We start from the raw sequence: 19,626 nt of genomic DNA, 5'->3' as shown, positions 1-19,626 counted from the left end.
TTTTAGTAGAGGCAGGGTTTCACCATATTGGCCAGGTTGGTCTCAAACTTCTGACCTTGAGTGATCCACCCGCCTCAGCTTCCCAAAGTGCTGGGATTACAGTCTTGAGCCACCGTGCCCAGCCAATTCAGTATATTTAAACATGGACTGGATATTGGATGATATTAAGAATTTGTTGTTGGTTTTTTAGGTGTAATAATAATAATTGTGGCTACATGGTTAAAGTTCCTTTTTTAGAGAGACATGGAGAAATGTTTGCAGATGAAATGATACGATGTTTGAGATCTGCACAGAAACTATCTCATAAAGGAGAGGGTAGATGGGCATATAATTAAAGAAGTTTATCCATAAGTTGATCACTTTAAGCCGGGTGATGAGTATGTAAAGGTTCATTACATTATTCTCTTTACTTTTGTAAATGCTTAAAATTTCCCATACTGAAAAAGAAAAAAAGCTAATATTCATTTATTTTCATTCTTTTCTTTCTGCACTTCTGCTATAAAAACAACCTCCAACGCCAAAGGAACCAGAGAAATGTGATAAGATAAAAGGCATTATACCAAAAAAGAAATACATTGGCTAGTACTTCAAACTACCTAGAAACAGATGTATAGACCAATGGAACATAATAGAGAGATCAGAAATTAATCCCTGCAACTACAGCCAACTCATTTTTCAACAAAGGTGCAAAAAACACACATGGGGGAAAGGACAGTCTCATCAATATATGGTGCCAGGAAAATTGGGTATCTGTATGCAAAAATATGAAACCAGACCCCTACCTTTCACCATGTACAAAAATCAACTCAAAATGAATTAAACATTTAGATCTAAGACCCAAAACTATGAAACCGTACTAGAAGAAAACATGGGGACACATTTTTTGACATTGGTTTGGACAAGGGTTTTTTAGATAAGACCTCAAAAGCACAGGCATAGGCCAGGTGCAGTGACTCATGCCTGTAATCCCAGAACTTTGGGAGGCCGAGGTGGGCGGATCACATGAGGTCAGGAGTTCGAGACCAGCCTGGCCAGCATGGCAAAACCCTGTCTTTGCTAAAAACACAAAAATTAGCTGGCCACGGTGACACATGCCTGTAGTCCCAACTACTCTTGGGAGACTGAGGCAGGAAAATTGCTTGAACCCAGAAGGTGGCAGTTGCAGTGAGCTGAGAGTGCACCACTGCACTCTAGCCTGGATGACAGAGCAACACTCTGTCTCAAAAATAAAAATAAAGCACAGGCATCAAAAGCGAACATAGACAAATGGAATTACATCAAACTGAAAAGCTTCTGCACAAAAGAAACAATCAATGCATGAAGAGATTACACACAGAATGGGAGAAAATATTTGCCAACTATACATCTGGTTAATATCCAGAATATATAAGTAACAGACAACTCATAGCAAAAAACAAATCAAAAACAAAAACAAAAAACAAACCAAATAATCCAATTTTAAAACGGAAAAAAGACCCGAATAGACATTTCTCAAAATAAGACTTACAAATGGCCAACAGATATTTGAAAGAATGCTCAATATCACTAGTCATCAGGGAAATGCAAACCAAAAGCATAAACATATCATCTCACTCCAGTTAGAACCACTATTATCAAAAAGACAAAAGACGAGTGTTGGCGAGGATGCAGACAAAAGGGAACCCTTACACACTTTTTGTGGGACTGTAAATTAGTACAGCCATCATAGAAAACGGTATGGAAGTTCCCCCCAAAATTAAAAATGGAACTACCATATGATCCAGGAATCCAACTACTAGGTATACATCTAAAAGAAATAGGCTGGGCCCAGTGGCTCATGCCTGTAATCCCAGCACTTTGGGAGGCTGTGACAGGCGGATCTTGAGGCCAGGAGTTTGAGACCAGCCTGGCCAACATGGTAAAACCTTGTCTCTACTAAAAATACAAAAAATTAGCTGGGTGTGGTGGCACGTGCCTGCAGTCCCAGCTGCTTGGAAGGCTGAGGCAGGAGAATTGTTTGAACCTGGGAGGCGGAGGTTGCAGTGAGCCGAGATGGCACCGCTGCACTCCAGCCTGGACAACAAAGTGAGACTCTGTCTTGAAAATAAAATAAAATAAAGGAAAGGAAAGGAAAGGAAATCAGCATGTCAAAGAGGTATCTGTGCTCCCATATTTATTGCAGCATTATTCACAATAGCCAGTGTATGGAATCAATCTAAGTGTCCATCAACGAACGAATGGATGAAGACAATGCAGTGCATGCTAAACGATGGAATACTATTCAGCCATAAAAAAGAACTAAATCCTGTTCATTTGCGACTACCTGGATGAATCTGGTGACTTTATGTTACATGAAATAAGCCAGACACAGAAAAACAAACTGTATGTTCTTACTTATCTGTGGAACCTAAAAAAATTGATCTCCACTTGGCACAGTGGCTCAAGCCTGTAATCCCAACACTTTGGGAGGCCAAGAAAGGAGGATTGCTTGAGTCCAGGAGTTCAAGACCAGCCTGAGCAACATACCAAGATTCCATCTCTACAAAAAAAGTTAAAATTTTTTCTGGGTGGACCAGGCGCGGTGGCTCACACCTGTAATTCCAGCACTCTGGGAGGCTGGGTGCGGGGATCACGAGATCAGGAGTTCGGGACCAGCCTGACCAATATGGTGAAACCCCATCTCTACTATAAATACAAAAAAAAATTAGCCAGGCATGGTGGCAGGCACCTGTAATCCCAGCTACTTAGGAGGCTAAGGCAGGAGAGTTGCTTGAACCCAGGAGGTGGAGGTTGCAGTAAGCTGAGATTGCACCATTGCACTCCAGCCTGGGCAACAGAGCAAGACTCTGACTCAAAAAAAAAAAAAATTATAGGTGGGATGGTACATTCCTGAGGTTCTCAGCTACTCAGGAGGCTGAGGCAGGAGGATCATTTGAACCCAGGAGTTCAAGGCTGCAGTGAGCTGTAATCGCACCACTGCACTCCAGTCTTAAAACAAAAAAAAATTTTTTTTGTTTTAAGTCTCATAGAAGTAGAGGGTAAAATAGTGGTTACTAGAGGGTAAAATAGTGGTTACTAGAGGCTAGGGAGGGGTTGGCAGAGGGAGGAGGAGGAGAGGTTGGCCAATAGGTACCACGTTACAGTTAGGTAGAAGAAATAAGTTCTGGTGTTCTATTGCACAATAGGCTGACTATAGTTAAGAATAACGTACATCTCAAAATAGCAGAAAAGAGGATTTGAAATGTTCTCGCCACAAAGAAGCGATAAATGTTTGAGGTGATGGATTTTCTAATTACCTTGATTTGATCATCATAGTGTATATATGTATTGAAACATCACATTGTACCCCATAAATACAATCATTATGTGTCAATTAAAAATAAAATAATTACAGGTGTGAGCCACCATGCCCAGCCTGAAGTGCCATATTGAATATATGAGTCTAGAGCTCAGACTGTCTCCCTCTCAGTTACCAAACAACCCTTACTTCTTTCACACTGGCCTTCTTTCTTTTCCTGAACAGGCCAAGTTTCCTCCAGCCTCAGGACCACGGCATTGCTATTCCTGTTGCCTGGCACATTTCTCCCCTAGATGGCCACGTGACTAGCTCCCCCTAAACATGCAGATCTCAGGTCAAATATCATCTAATGAGAAAATCCTTGCTTGGCCGGGTGCGGTGGCTCACACCTGTAATCCCAGCACTTTGGGAGGCTGAGGTGGGTGGATCACCTGAGGCCAGGAGTTCTAGACCAGCTTGGCAAACATGGTGAAACCCCATCTCTACTAAAAATACAAAAATTAGCCAGGTGTGGTGGCGGGCGCCTGTGATCCCAGCTACTCGGGAGGCTGAGGCAGGAGAATTGCTTGAACCAGGGAAGCAGAGGTTGCACTGAGCTGAGATCACACCATTGCATTTCAGCTTGGGCGACAGAGTGAGACTCTGTATCAAAGATAATAATAATAATAAAAAAAGAAAATCCTCGCTCAAGACCCAAGCTAAACTCAATATAAGGAGTGAGCCAGGGATCCACATTGGTCAGATTTTGCTGTGATAATGATGCATAAAAGACAACTTCCAGAAGCCTGGTGCTTACAACAGTAAACATTCACTTCTCGCCCAGGGATCTGTGGGTCAAGCTGGGGCTCTGCTGGGCTTTCTGGGGCTGGCTGGGCTGGGCTCCAGGCTGTAGGGTGAGTAGGTGACTGTCTCGTACATCTTCTCATTTGGAGTCCAGGCTGAAGGAGCTTCCACTGTCTGGGACTTGTGGTTCTCATGACCGAGGACGGTTGCTCAAAGGGGTGAATGGAAACACTTTGTGCCTTGGGCCTGGCCTCTGTGACTTCCACACATATTCTCATGGCCAAAGCAAGTCACATGGCCAAGTGCAATATCAACAGGGTGAGGAAGTATATTCCTCCCATAGTGGTGGGGGCTGGGGAAAGTAAATATTTGCTGAACAGTAATACAATCTACCAAATGACCCAATTCTTTTTTCCCCCCTAGATGGCTATGTTTATTGAGTCATCCCTCCACACTCATGAAATACCATCTTTTACAAATGAATGAATGAATGAAAAATGTGCCTTTCAAGGCAGGAGGATCCTCCCCATGCTTCAAATGAGAAACCTGATGCTCAGAGAAGGGAGTGAGTCACCCAAGGTCCCAGAAGCCACCTGTGGCAAGCCCAGCCTGTCGGGCTCCTCAGTTCACTTCTCTACATACAATAAATGAGGCAGGAAAGTGCAATTTTCTGGGCAGCGAGGACACATCACCCGTCCTGCCCTCCCACTGAGGCTTGGTTGACAGGCCCATAAACAGGGAGCAAATATACCAAAGGGTTTCCTTGCTGATTCAATCTTGGGGCTCACTCTGAAGCCAAGTAGGACCTTGATTTGTCATTTCCGGGTCTCTGAACCACAGATGTTAAGTACGTATTGAGCGAGTGAGTCACTGGTACTGTGGACGTTTTAATTGCTGATTAAGTGTTCCATGAATTCTGGGTCCCGCCCCAACTGTGCCTGTCCCTAAGGTACAGACAGTAATCTCTACTTCTTCGGGGACCTGCAGTGTCTAACACCAACTAGGGTACACAGTGACACTTAAAAATGAGGCATAGGCATAGAGGCCGGGTATGGTGGCCCACGCCTGTAATCCCAGCACTTTGGGAGGTCAAGGCAGGCAGATCACTTAGGCCCAGCAGTTCAACATCACCCTGGGCAACATGGCAAAACTCTGCCTCTACCAAAAAAAAAAAAAAAAAAAAAAAAAAAAAAAAGGCCAGGTATAGTGGCGTGCACCTGTGGTCCCAGCTATTCAGGAGGCTGAGGTGCTAGGATTGCTTGAGCCCAGAAAGCAGAGGTTGCAGTGGGCCAAGATCACATGCCACTGCACTCCAGCCTGGGTAACAGAGTGAGACCCTGTCTCAAAAAAAGAAAAAAAGATAGGCTGGGCACAGTGGCTCATGCCTGTAATCCCAGCACTTTGGGAGGCCGGGGCGGGTGGATCACGAGGTCAGGAGATTGAGACCATCCTGGCTAATACGGTGAAACCCCATCTCTACTAAAAATACAAAAAATTAGCCAGGCATGGTGGTAGGCGCCTGTAGTCCTAGCTACTCAGGAGACTGAGGCAGGAGAATGGCGTGAACCCGGGAGGCAGAGATTGCGCCACTACACTCCAGCCTGGGCAACGTCTCAAAAAGAAAAAAAAAAAAAAAGGTACAAGGCTTAGGAAAATTCTGGAAGGACATGCCTCAGATAAACAGTGGGCAACTCTTTTGAAGCAAGTTTACTTAGAACTTTAACTCTCTGCTTTAGGTCTTTATGTAGCATTGGAACAGTCCACAATCAGTATAGATTGCTTCTACAGGTGTGAGTATAGGTATGCTTCTGATTGCATAGGTAACATTCAGAGAACCAATCTGAAACTGGTCTAAGTTCATACTAGCGTGCAAAAAGCAATTACTTGCCGATTGGTTTGGAAACTCCTGAAAATCCTCTTCCTCCAGAATCCTTCTCCCACACATTGTCAGAAGCCTGCTTTCAGAAACACTGAGTCAATTCCCAATCACTCCTTCAGTTGGTAAGCCCAGGAGCACCTACAACACGCCAAGTGCTGAGTGAGCCACCAGGGTGACAGGTGATAAGCAGGGAAACAGGTGGTAGCCCGAGTCAGCGCGGCCTGCATTCAAACCATAGCTGACATGGATGGCACCGGACCATGGACCAGACACTGTGCTAAATGCCCCACAAGGATTATCACGTTTAATCCACACGACAAGTTGATGAGGCAGGCACTATTATTATCCTGTTTGACAGCTGTGGAAACTGAAGTGCAGAGAGGCAAAGGAACTTGCCCAAGGTCACATAACTAGCAGATGGTGGAACTGACATTTGATTCCAGAGTCTGTGATCCCCACTGTGACCCAAAACTGCTTCCCACTAGGAACTTGTCCAGATTCCATAGGCAGTAAGTGGCAGAGTCAAAATTCAAACTCAGAAAAGTTCATCAGCCTCCAAAGAATATTGTTTTAACTGATAAGATGTCCTCCCTTCCAACCCCCTCGATTTCTGGATCCAACACCAACATGCTGGGTGACCTTGGGGAGCCTCCCTGAGCCTCAGTTTTCATGGCTGCAAAATGGAAAGAACACTGCTTACCTTAAGGAGCTGCAGAGGGGCTTTCATGCGAAGACAGTTCCTCCTATGGAAATACGGTAGGCACTCAGTTGAGACACATCTGCGTTCTTTCTGGTTTCCAGGAGTTTGGGGCAGTTGGACAAGTGGACACTGGAGCAAGTCTGTGTGATAGACCAAGAGTGCACTAAGTGCTGGGCCAGAGGCTGCTGTGTACCCAGAAAACTCAACTGAAGGAACACTGGAATAAACAACCCTCAGAAGGAGGGAAGTTTTGTTCATCATCTTTCCTGTTTTCCTAGTCTGGCCCAGATCCAAAACCTCTTCTTAATCTTGTCAGGAGTTTGGCCCAGTGCCCCAGGAAGGAGCTGCCAGGAGGCTTATAGTGAGCCAAGTCTTCAAGGAAGTGATGTCTTCTGTGAGTCAAGAGAAGGCAAGAGACTTTCTGGAAGAGAGAAGGAGATAGGGACAGAAACAGGGAAGGGCTCAGCTGGAAGACCCTTCCTTGAAGAAGTGGAGAAACTGAGGCTTAGCACAGAGCAAGGTTTATTGATTGTGCTGGTAGCAGGGTTGGGGCAAGTAGCTTGTCTTCCTTCCTCCCAGGTCAGAGTCCTCTCCACTGCATGTATTGACTGCTCACCCCCTTCCTATTCTAGGACTACCCAGGCAGGGGGAGCTGCCTTCACTCACCCTTTCCCACTATTGCTTCCAGAAACATCTCCCCATCTCTACAATGGGGACTTTGTAAGCACAGATATGGGTCCCATGAGTACTAGAGAAGGAAGCAGTAGCTGCAAAAATCTTGGTGGGTTTGGCCATGCAGGAAATGAGGATGATAGACCCTCTGAAATAAAGAACCAATGCTTCCCACACACCTACTGTGCATCTGTGCAATGCCAGGCACATCCAACATGTTGTTACGGGATCCTCGGGCTGTCATTTCACCAGCCGGAAACCTCTGTGGCCAGTGGTGCCTTTGCCAGAGTTTTGCTCAGGCCCACTGCGCCCACTTGGCCTGGCAGGCTGTGCTCAGCTCGTGCTAATGGCCTGGATCCCATGCCTGCCAAGGGCGAGTGGAGCAGCGAAGGTGTGTGTGAGCAAGCAAGCGTGGGGTCCAGCCACTGTGCACAGCCAGGAACAATGACTGGTGGAGTGGGCAGCTCCAGGTGCCAGCATGAGTGCTGGCTCCCTACGAGGCTGCAGTTGGACCAGGCATCCTGCAAGCAGTTTCCACTGCTGCCTCTGGGGAATGCAGTGGTTCCTGGGGGCTTGGAGATGTCAGGAACCACAGACCCCCAAAGAGGGTGTCATAGCCCTGGCTCAGGGAGCGCCTAGGTCTGGGGTCCCCAAAAGGCCTCAGTCTTCTCCCCTTCTTGTTACCCACAATGTGGTGAGTGAGAGGTGTGTTTCAGCCCTGTTTGCATTACAGCTCTTTCAGCCCCACCATTCAGGAGGTCCTGAGTTCTTGTCCCATTCCGGGGAAGAATGAGGTATGCAGACAAGTGGAGGGTGAGCAAGCTGAAGAGCCGTATTGAGCAATAGCGCAGCTCAGAGGAGACTCACAGTGGGTAGCTCCTCTCTGCTGCCAGGGTGTCCCACTAATGTTCAGCTTTAATGTTAAGCTCTCAGCAGAGAGGAGCTACAAGACCCTGGAGTGGGTAGCTCCTCTCCACAGCTGGTCATCTTGATGTCTGCTCAGCTCCCAGCAGAAAGGAGACTCTGGAGGGATAGCTCCTTTCTGCAGCTGGTTGTCCCGACATCTCTCTGAGTCTGGATGAGTCCAGGGTTCTTATGGGCTTCAGAGGGGAGGAAGTGCATGCTGATTGGTCCGTGGGTGGCCATAGGCAGGCCCAGAAAAGGCACCATAAGTTCCTACTCCAATCTGCAGGACTGGCAGCCTGGCCTCCAGGCTTCAGGCCTTCCCAGGATTGAAGATGGGGCTTCACCAGGGACCCACCCCTTTTTGCCCAGAGCCTATCTGCCTCCTGCCACTGTTCATGGCACCCAGGTTGTTCAGGCAGAGGGGCACCTGCAGGCCAGTGCTGAGCTGCCCTCAGCCCTTCCTTGGCCTCCCTCCCATGTTAGCTGGTGCCCAAAGTCTGAAGTGGGCCAAGGTGTCAGAGGGCTGGTGTGTCAGTGCTGCCCCAAGCATTCACACACCCAGCTGGGTTGCAACAGCACCTGGGATCAGCCTCAACTTTGCTCTGAGATTGAAGCAGGCGCTGGGAGCAGGGAGAAGCCAGGCAGTGGAAGCAGGCATTTCTGAGCCTGCAGGGGCAGGGGGGCCTTCCTGGGCCCCCAAGAGTGCAGAGATGCCTGGGTCTGCACCCCTGGTTTGGGCAGCTGCAGCTGCACCCATGGAGCATGAAGCTCCCTCCCTGTCAACTCAGAAGATGGCAGGGCTCCTGCCTGTTCCCGACTCCTGCTGGCTCTGTGGAGTGCCTCCCCCACTGCAGACTGCATCATGGCAGTGACCACTCTAGACAGGCCACTGTTGCCATCAATGTTACATAATCTAATCATCACACTAACTCTGGGAAGTAGATTACATCCCCATCTTGCAGATAAGGAACCTAAGGCTCATAGGTGAGACATTTCCTGCCCAACTCTATCTCCAGCCCATAACTGTCTTCCAACCTCTAAACCTGGCTATCTACTTTGTCTCAGATGTCACCACTTGTAACCCCACATGCTTCTCAAAGTCACCTTGAACTCATCCTCTTCCCCTCCCATAGATTTCTGGTCTTCCATCATAGCCTTACTACTCAGAACCCCAGATATTAATGTTGACTCCACCCTCTCCCTTATTTTCATTTCCAAATAGCCTGGGATCAGTGGTCCCCACTCCGAGTCTATTTCCTAGACATAGGCTTTCTTCAATTCAAAGGCATGTAGCATAGTCCAGACTTTCATCATCTCCCTCTTAGATGACTTCAACAGTTTCTGTAAAAGCTCCTCTGCCTCCAGTTTATCCTTCTATCCATCCATACCCTGCTTAAAGTGTCAGGGGCAATCTTTCTAAAATGCAAATCTGTCTAGTCTCAACCAGCTGAAAACTCTTCGGTGGCTTCACAGTGCCCTCAGGATAAACCCGTTACAGAGGCTTGCCTGGCCCTAAAAGTCTTGGCCTTTGCTGCCCTCTCTGGGGTCAGATTGGGTCACTGTCTACCCTCTGCCCCTGAAGCCTTGGACGTCCTGGAATACATACAGTTCCTCTTTCACTTCAAGGATTTGACCCATGCTGTTCTCTCTGCCTTCCCCCAGCTAACTCCTTCTCATCTTTCAGGTCTCGGCTTAGTCACCACTTCCTGACCACCCTGCTCTTAGGCTTCCTGAGCTGCCCTTCCAGTGAATCCCACAGTTCCCTTATACTTCCTACACTGGGTTACCCAAACCCTCCCTCTCACATTCCCCTATACAGCCCAAAACAGCCTTCCCCAGCAGCACAGAACACTGGGGCAGCACTCTCCAATGAAAATACAATGCATGCCACATGCGTAATTATAAATTTTTGAGTTGGGTGCGGTGGCTCATGCCTGTAATCCCAGCACTTTGGGAGTCCAAGATGGGTGGATCACTTGAGCTCACTCGAACCCCTGGCTCAAGTGATCATGGTAAAATCCTGTCTTTACAAAAATGCAAATATTAGCCAGGCATGGTGGCTTGCATTTGTAGTCCCAGCTACTCAGGAGGCTGAGGTGGGAAGATTGCTCAAGCCTGGGAAGTTGAGACTGCCATGAGCCATGACCATGCCATTGCACTCCAGCCTGGGTGACAGGCTGAGACCCTGTGTCTTTAAAAAAAAAAAAAATTAATTAATTAATTAATTAATTAATTAAATTTTCTAGTAGCCTCTGTCTCCCAGGCTCAAGTGATTCTCCCACCTCAGCCTCCAAGTAGCTGGGACCACAGGTGCACATCGCCACACCTGACTAATTTTTTGTATTTTTGGTATAAATAGCATTTCATCATGTTGCCCAGGCTGGTTTCAAATGCCTGAGCTCAGGTGATCCACCGGCCTCAGCCTCTCAAAATGCTGAGATTACAGGTGTGAGCCACTGTGCCTGCCCTCTAGTAGCCACATTTTTTAAAGTAACAGTAAACAGATGAAATTAATTTTAATAACAAATTTTAACCCAATATTTCAACATATATCAATATAAAAAGTATTCATATTTCATTTTACTTTTGTACTAAGAATCTGAAATCCAGTGTATTTTTCACACTCACAGCACATCTGAGTTTGAACCAGCCACATTTCAAGTGCTCAGTAGTCCTGGGTGCTGGCGGCTATTAGATTAGACAGTGCAGTTTTAGAGGATGCTTACAGCTAACTGGCCTACGTCCTGTACTGGAGGACATTCATTCTGCGAAAAATTCATAGAAATTCTCCTCTTTGGAAAAAAGGATTCTAAGTCAGTCTGGTCTTAAAAACACTGACAGAGTGAAACAGGGTTTTCAATGCTTTAGGACCTCAAGAGTCTTCTCTGTGCTAGTGTGAGATGTGATACAGACCAGAGAACATGTAACATCTCCCCAGCTTACTTGAGCTCAGAGCTCTGTTTTCATAAAGATTTCTGGAGAATGAGATGTGATAAAGACCAGAAGAGCAATATAGCATTTCCCCAACTTATCTGAGCTCAGGGTTCTGTTTTCATAAGGCCTTTCAGGGGATTAGTGTCCAGTGGAATGCTCTTTGGCAAATGTCACATCCCTGATTCAGTAGATCCCAGGATCCCCACAGGAAGAATGTGGCGTTCAGGAAGTCTGCCTTAAGTGCCTCAGCACCTGAGACTTGATTACTGAATTGACTAAACTAATTATGGGAGGCCACATAGGGCAGGACTAGAATTAGTGAACAAAAATTGCAGCATATTTCAGCCCAAACAAGGATTTTTTTATTGTGTGTGTGTGCACACACACGTGTGTTTTAAAAAGTTTAAATCTAAGTTGCCAGATCTGTCTAAAAAATGCAATATGTGGCCTTGCGAGATGATGATTTCTCTGTCACTCATAATCAAGGAGTGATCAAGGTTAGAATTCTCTGTTGGGTAGGGGGCTCTGACCCAGAGTCTCTAATTTTTTTTCCAGAACTTAAAAAAAGAAGGAAAAAAGGCAACAATGGGCAGATAACTTGAGCATCAGAGGAACTCATCAGACATGCTCTGGACCATTTATTAAGAGCACACTTTGGGATTCTGAAGGCTTCAGTGGAGGATTGGTTTACAGTCAAATACCCTTTGAGGCTACAGACTCTTGGTTCAGTTCAGATGATTTTTTCTTTTTTTTTCTTTTTTTTTTTGAGACAGTCTCACTCCGTTGCCCAGGCTGGAGTGCAGTGGCCACTATCTCAGCTCATTGCAACCTCCGCCTCCCAGGTTCAGTGATTCTCCTGCCTCACCCACTCTAGTAGCTAGGATTACAGGCATGTGCTACCACACCTGGCTCTCTTTTGTATTTTTATTAGAGATAGGGTCTCACTATGTTGGTCAGGCTGGTCCCAAACTCCCATATCTGCCTGCCTCAGCCTCCCAAAGTGTTGGATTACAGGCATAAGCCACTGCATCTGGCCTATATTACCCTTTGATAAAAAGTTTTAGGGCCGGGTGCAGTGGCTCACGCCTGTAAACCCAGCACTTTGGGAGGCTGAGTCGGGCAGATCACAAGGTCAAGAGATTGAGACCATCCTGGCCAACATGGTGAAACCCTGTCTCTACTGAAAATACAAAAATTAGCTGGGCATGGTGGCACATGCCTGTAGTCCCAGCTACTAGGGAGGCTGAGGCAGGAGAATCGCTTGAACCAGAGAGGCAGAGGATGCAGTGAGCCGAGATCGCGCCACTACACTCCAGCCTGGCAACAAAGCTAGACTCCGTCTCAAAAAAAAAAAAAAAAAAAAAAGGGTAGCCATGCTATCGAGAGGCCCCTAACCACCCTCAGACAGACAGACAGCAGATGGAATCAGACCAATCATCTCAGAGCCTCCAGGTGCCCCTCAGTAAGATGACTGGAAGGACCTGGAAGCTGAGGCCTTTAAAGGTTGGGCTCAGTGTCTCTATGCCAACCACGGGGCCTGGTACAATGTAGGTGTTCAAGTAGGTGTCTCCTTCCTTCCTCATACCTGGATTTTAGGTGTGGCAGTTCCAGAAATGCCATGGCCTGTGTAAGAAGGGTCTGGAGTGCCTCATTTAAAGCTCACAAGGATCACAGAGGCTGGCACAGCTGGGCTGAGAACAGAAGGGGAAACGAAACCCTTTCATGGCTCACATATGCTCAAGCAACTACAAAGAAGCCACCTGTGGTCAGTTGAAGAGTGGATGGGGGAGAAAGAGGGAGCTTCAGAGAATTGGGGGTGGTGTTGAGGAAGAGAGTTTTTAGATGGTAGAAATGGGGGAGGTCAAAGAAAACAGCAGTTAAGAATAATAGGCAATACACCATAGGGTGAGGGTAGGGGTGGGGAGGGTAGGTTTCGGGTGGTGGAGATGGGAAAGGTTAAAAAAAAACACAGCGGTTAATAATAGGCAACACACCATCCATCGCGCACCAACCATTGAGAGGTTGAAATCAGTCGATGCATGAAAAATGTACAAATCTTGCTGTTGCTGTTAATAATAACAGTATTGATAATATCATAGGAAGAAGCTTCCGCTTCTGAAAGGAGACCAGGTGGACTGATTTGGGAACCAAAAACAACCAGAAATCTAGAGGGGAGGGGAGAAGGCGAGGAGAGATCTTGATCTAGGTGCACTGGAACTTCTGTGCAAAATGCTGTGTTTAAGTGCAAAGATATTAATATATTAGAGGAAGAGATATGATAGCCCACATCAACTTCCCAAAGGAGTCCATCACACACACACACACACACACACACACACACACACACACAAGTTTAAAAATTACTGATCTAGAGAAATTAAGAGCCACGAAAAAGAAGCAGATGAGACAAGAGGCCCACAGTCGTCCATGGTTGGAATGAGCCATCTCCACGGACCTAAGACTTGGGATCAGGGGTGGCAGAGAGTAAAAAGGGAAGAGACAAAAGAGAATTTGTTGGAATGAAGACGTAAAGAACCCAGCCAGCTCACAGTGGGAACGGAATGGGGGTTAGTTCAGCTTTCACATGGCCCAGAGCAGGCTCACAGAGGCTGTTGGCTGAAGGCTGGGTGAGTGGATGGATGGGCAGGGAGCCTGACTCAGCAGCTGAGGATTGGGGAAACTAGGGAGGCAGACTGCAGATCAGGAGGCAAGGAATAAGAGAGATCTTGACTCTAGAGGACTGGCAGGGATTGACTGGAGAAATGATTTCCGTTTGCCTGGTGTGATGGGAAAAAACTGTCAGCCAGTGTATACTTCTCCCCATCTAAAATACTTCTGACTCTGTGGGTGAGGATTTGCAAGAAGGCACTCTGCCAGGGGGAGGGACTTAACTGTTGGCTCTGTGGCTGTCTCAGGAACACTCTAGGGCAGATGGGGGGGTGGGCGGAGACTTTTCTTTTTGAAAGTTGTGAGTTTGTACCCTGACTTGCCCATTTCATTCATGTATTCATGCAAGAAATATTTCTTAAGCACCTACTATGTGCCCACCTTTCTGCCAGGTGTTGGAGATGCAACAATAAATAAGAGATAGGATAGTCCCTGAACTTAAAAATCTTACATCTAGTTGAGGAAATGGATAATGACAGTGCAGTATGATAGGTGCTGAGACTGGGGCCATGCACAGGTTGCTATAGGAACAGAGGAAAAGGGCACTCATACTTCCCCAAGCCTGTCTTCTTTTTATTTATTTATTATTATTATTATTATTTGAGACAGAGTTTTGCTCTTCAGCCTAGGCTGGAGTGAAGTGGCGTGATCTGGGCTCACAGCAACCTCCGCCTCCCAGGTTCAAGTCATTCTCCTGCCTCAGCCTCCCAAGTAGCTGAGATTACAGGCGTGAACCACCACACCCAGCTAATTTTTGTATTTTTAATAGAGACAAGGTGTCGCTATGTTGGCCAGGCTGGTCTCAAACTCCTGACCTCAGGTGATCCACCCACCCTGGCCTCCTAAAGGGCTAGGATTACAGGTGTGAGCTACTATACCCGGCCTTAAGCCTCTATCTTCTTATCAGCAAAGTGGGAATCATGGCTGGGTGCGGTGGCTTACACCTGTAATCCCAGCACTTTGGGAGGCCAAGGAGGGTGGATCACCTGCGGTCAGGAGTTCTAGACCAGCCTGGCCAACATGGAGAAATCCCATCTTTACTAAAAATACAAAAAAATTAGCTGGGCATGTTGGCTTGCGCCTGTGATCTCAGCTACTCGGGAGGCTGGGGCAGGAGAATCGCTTGAACCCAGGAAGCAGAGGTTGCAGTGAGCCAAGATTGTGCTACTGCACTCCAGCCTGGGCAACAAGAGTGAAACTCCGTCTCAAAAAAAAAAAAAAAAGGGAATTATGTTATTCACTGTAAGGAGTTTTCTGGCACATTCCAGGCCCCTGCTTGACACATATTAGGAGCCCGTTGCAGCCCATAATTAATTCATTTCTTCAACAAATGTTGATTGAGTACCTTATGTGTGTCAGACACTTCTGTGGATGGTAGAAATGTGGCACTAAATAAACTGAGAAAGCCGGACACAGTGGCTCATGCCTGTAATCCTAGCACTTTGGGATACCAAAGCAGAAGAACACCTTTAAGCTCAGGAGTTTATGGCCAATCTGGGTGACATAGCAAGACACTGTGTCTACAAAATATAAACAATTAGCTGAGCATGTTGGCGCACACCTGTAGCCCCAGCTGCTCAGCAGGCTGAAGTGGGAAGATGTTTGAGTCTGGGAGGTCAAGGCTGCAGTGGGTCATGGTTGTACTGCTGTACTCCAGCCTGGGTGACAAAATAATATTATTTTTGTCTCAAAAATAATACATACATAAATAAATAAATAAACTGATAAGAATTGCTGCTTTCATCAATATTACATCCTACAGGGGAAAAACAATAAGTAAAATATTACGTAGGCCAAATGGTGACAAGTGTGTTGGAGACAAAGTAGGGATGAAAAGAGGGAAGAGCTGAGGGGAGAGGGTTGTAATTTTAAATAGAGTAGTCAGGGCCTGTCTTAGTGAGAGATTTTAGCAAGTATCTGAAAGAAGAGAGGCACTAGGCCATGGAGCTATCTGGGGGAGGAAGTTCAAGGTAGAAAGATCCACAAATGCAAAGGGCTAATGTTGGAGAATGAGTGTTGTGTAATAGGCTTTTACAGAGCCCAGGGTGGCTGGAAAGAGGTGACCAAGGTGGACAGCACCAGCAGATGAGGTCAAGGGAGGCCTTGGAGGGGAGCAGGTGTGGCAGGGTCTTGGAGCCACTGTAAGTCTTTAACTTTACCCTGAATGAGATGGGAGCCACTGGAGAGTTTTGCACAGAAGAGTGACAGGATCTTACGTTTTGTTTTGTTTTGAGATAGAGTCTTACTCTATTGCCCAGGCTGGAGTGCAATGGTGTGATCTTGACTCACTGCAACCTCTGCCTCCTGAGTTTAAGCAATTCTCCTCCCTCAGCCTCCCAAGTAGCTGAGATTATAGACGTGTGCCACCACACCTGACTAATTTTGTATTTTCAGTTGAGACGGGGTTTCACCATGTTGGTCAGGCTGGTCTCGAACTCCTGGCCTCAGGTAATCCACCTGTCTCAGCCTCCCAAAGTGCTGGGATTACAGTCGTAAGCCACCACATCTGACCCTTCCCTCCCTCCCTCCCTCCCTCCCTTCCTTCCTTCCCTTTTCTCGAGATGGAGTCTCACTCTGTGGCCCAGGCTGCAGTGCAGTGGCGCAGTCTCGGCTTACTGCAGCCTTGGCCTCCTAGGTTTAAGCAATTCACCCTGCCTCAGCCTCCCAAATAGCTGGGACTACAAGCGCCTGCCACCACACCTGGCTAAATTTTTTGTGTATTTAGTAGAGATGGGATTTCACCATGTTGGCCAGGCTGGTCTCGAATTCCTGACCTCAGGTGACCTGCCCACCTCAGCCTCCCAAAGTGCTGGGATTACAGGTGTGAGTCACTGCACCAGCCCTTTTTCTTTTTTCTTTTCTTTCTTTCTTTTTTTTTTTTTTTTTAACCGACAAGGTCTCCTCTGTCGCCCAGGCTGGAGTGCAGTGATATGATCATAGCTCACTGCAGCCTCAAACTACTGGGCTTGAGACCCTTCTGCCTCAGCCTCCTGAATAGCTGGAACTAGAAGCATGTGCCACCATGCCCAGCTAAATTTTAAAAAATGTTTGTTGAAATAGTATCTCACTGTTGGCCAGGATGATCTTGAACTCCTGGCTCTAAGTCATCCTCCTACCTTGGCCTCTGAACATGCTGAGATTATAGTCATGAGCCACCATGCCTGGCCAGGACCTCAGGTCTTAAATAGGACCACTCTGTTTTAAAGGATCACTTGTTCTGACTATATACCATGGGATGACAAACATAGAGCGGGGGACACCAGTTAGGAGACACCTGCATTAAACCAGGTGGAGATGATGGCAATTTGGGCTAAAGTGAAAGCAAAGGGCATGGTGAGAAATGGTTAACATCAGGATATTTGAAGGTGAAGTCAACAGGATTTGTTGACAAATTGGATAAGGGGGAATAGGCAGGCAAAACGGAGTCAAGGAGGCGGGGTGTGGTGGCTCACGCCTGTAATCCCAGCACTTTGGGAGGCCGAGGCGGGCAGATCAAGAGGTCAGGAGTTCCAGACCAGCCTGAACAATATGGTGAAACCCTGTCTCTATTAAAAATACAAAAATTAGCCAGGCATGGTGGTGTGCAACTGTAGTCTCAGCTACTCAGGAGGCTGAGACAGAAGAATTGCTTGAACCCGGGAGGCGGAGGTTGCAGTGAGCCGAGATGTTGCCACTGCACTCCAGTCTGGGCAACAGAGCTAGACTCTGTCTCAAAAAAAAAAAGAGTCAAGGATGACCTGAGCCATTAACTCATTAACTATGATTGGGGAAGACCAAAGGAGGAACAGGTTTGAGAGGAAAGATGGAGGGTTGATTTGGCACACATTGTGTTTAAGAAGCCTGTTGGAAGTCCAAATAGGAATACTGGGTAGGCAGCTGGATACGTAAGTTTGACACCTGGGGGCAAGGCCCTGATTATGGGTATGAACTTAGAACTTCTCAGTATATAGTTGGTATTTAAAGCCACAGGAGTGAATAAGATAGTGAATCAAGAGGACAAAGAAAAGAGGTCTGAGGATTGAGCCCAGGGGCTCTCCAACATCCAGCAATGGGGGCCTCACTTGCTTTTAATTTGAGGGTTCCAAGGCTAGGTTTGAACATTCTGTAAGGGCTTGTGCAAATATGTCCCCTAAGTTCTGTCTCCCCCTTTGAACCCAAATGCTCACCATGAAGGGAAAAGTCCACAGAACAACAACAACAACAAAAAAAAAGTTTTAAATAGCTTGTTAAAATCATTAGGTTATGTTTTCCAAAAATAGAAGGAAAGCTAAGTTCTGGGTCAGTGGGAGAATGTAGAGTTTTTAGCATTATCTTTCTCCCACCAAACCCTTTGAGTCTTCCTGTCTTTCCAGCCTTGAGGGCTCTCTCACAAGGTCCCAGAACTCTGTATTGTAATTATCTATTTTCTCTACCTCCAAGTGGAAGCCCTATTGAGTTCATCACAGAACTACTAGCCAGGCCTGGCACCAAATAGGCATCAGGGAATGGCAGTGGAACTTGACTGCATTGCAGAATCTGACGAGGAACTTCCATCTTCCTGGACTCTGGGTGTCCTTCTCTAGTTCCACCACCAGAGCTGGTGTCTGTTCTGCCAGGCCCTTTTCGAGGCACCCATAGCTGATCCTGGAAAGGTAGGGACAGACCCTGTAGGCCTGGACTCTGCCCTTTGGGCGGAGAATATCCTCAGGGGCCTGCATGAGCCATCCTGAAAAACTAGTTCTGTGAGTCAATCCTCAAGTGAGTTCCTGTGGGAAAGGTCCCAGAATCTTGGAGGTGAGGTTGGAAGCAGCTTGTCACCTCTTAGGGGCAAAGAGGGGTGTCTCCTCTGAATGGACCTCCCTCTTTATCTGACCCAGAGTTCCTGGCATATCAACTCTGCTAGTACTTTGTCAAGGTTGCTGGGATGAGCCAAAAGGCCCAGAACTGGAAATCAGCAGACCCTCCTATTAGACATGAGTGTGTCATGTCCATCATAAACAAAGAAACAAAACCCCTCTCTTAATGCCAGGCTACTTTAGTTGCTGCATTATATTCTTCCTACTGTTTGTAGCTAAATCTCTTGAATGACTTGTTCAAACTTGCTATCTCCACTTCCTCACCTTCTATTTCATTCCTAACTCAGGCCCATTCCTAAAATAAAGCTGTCCTTCCAGGCCCTCCCAAATGATGTCATCTGGTGTCATTAACTCCAGGTACTACCTTGATACTAACAAACTGCAGTCCCTCTCCTGAGCTCCAAACCCATGTATTCAGCTGCCTACTAGACATCTTGACTTAGCTAACCCACAGACACTTCAAACTCAACATGTACAGAGTGAACTCATCATCTTTCCTTAAAACAGATCCCAAGTGTTCCCTGTCTTTGTGAATGCACTGCCATCCTCATCCTTAACTCCCCTCCTCCCTTTCCCTGGTATATATATAATCAATCACTAATACATCAACCCTATGCCATGAATATCCACCCAAACACATACACTTCTCTGCATCCTCATGGCTTTTTTGCTGATCAGGGCCATTATCATCATTTTTGCCTCAATGATGACAATAACCTTTTAACTGTATTCTAACAAGCTCTGTGTGGTGTTTTGTTCTGTTTTACAGACACCGTCTCACTCTGTCACTCTGTAGAGTGCCAAGTGGCATGATTACAGCTCACTATAGCCTCAAACTCCTGGGCTCAAGTAATCCCTGCACTTCAGTCTCCTGCCTAGCTAGGACTACAGGTGCATACCACCATGCCTGACTAATTTGAAAAACATTTTTAGGGGGAGAGATGAAGTCTTGCTATCTTGCCTAGGCTGGTCT

This window comes from Theropithecus gelada, chromosome 10, assembly GCF_003255815.1.
Source record: "Theropithecus gelada isolate Dixy chromosome 10, Tgel_1.0, whole genome shotgun sequence".
NCBI classification, from domain to species: Eukaryota; Metazoa; Chordata; class Mammalia; order Primates; family Cercopithecidae; genus Theropithecus; species Theropithecus gelada.
Note: the sequence above shows the minus strand (reverse complement) of the source record.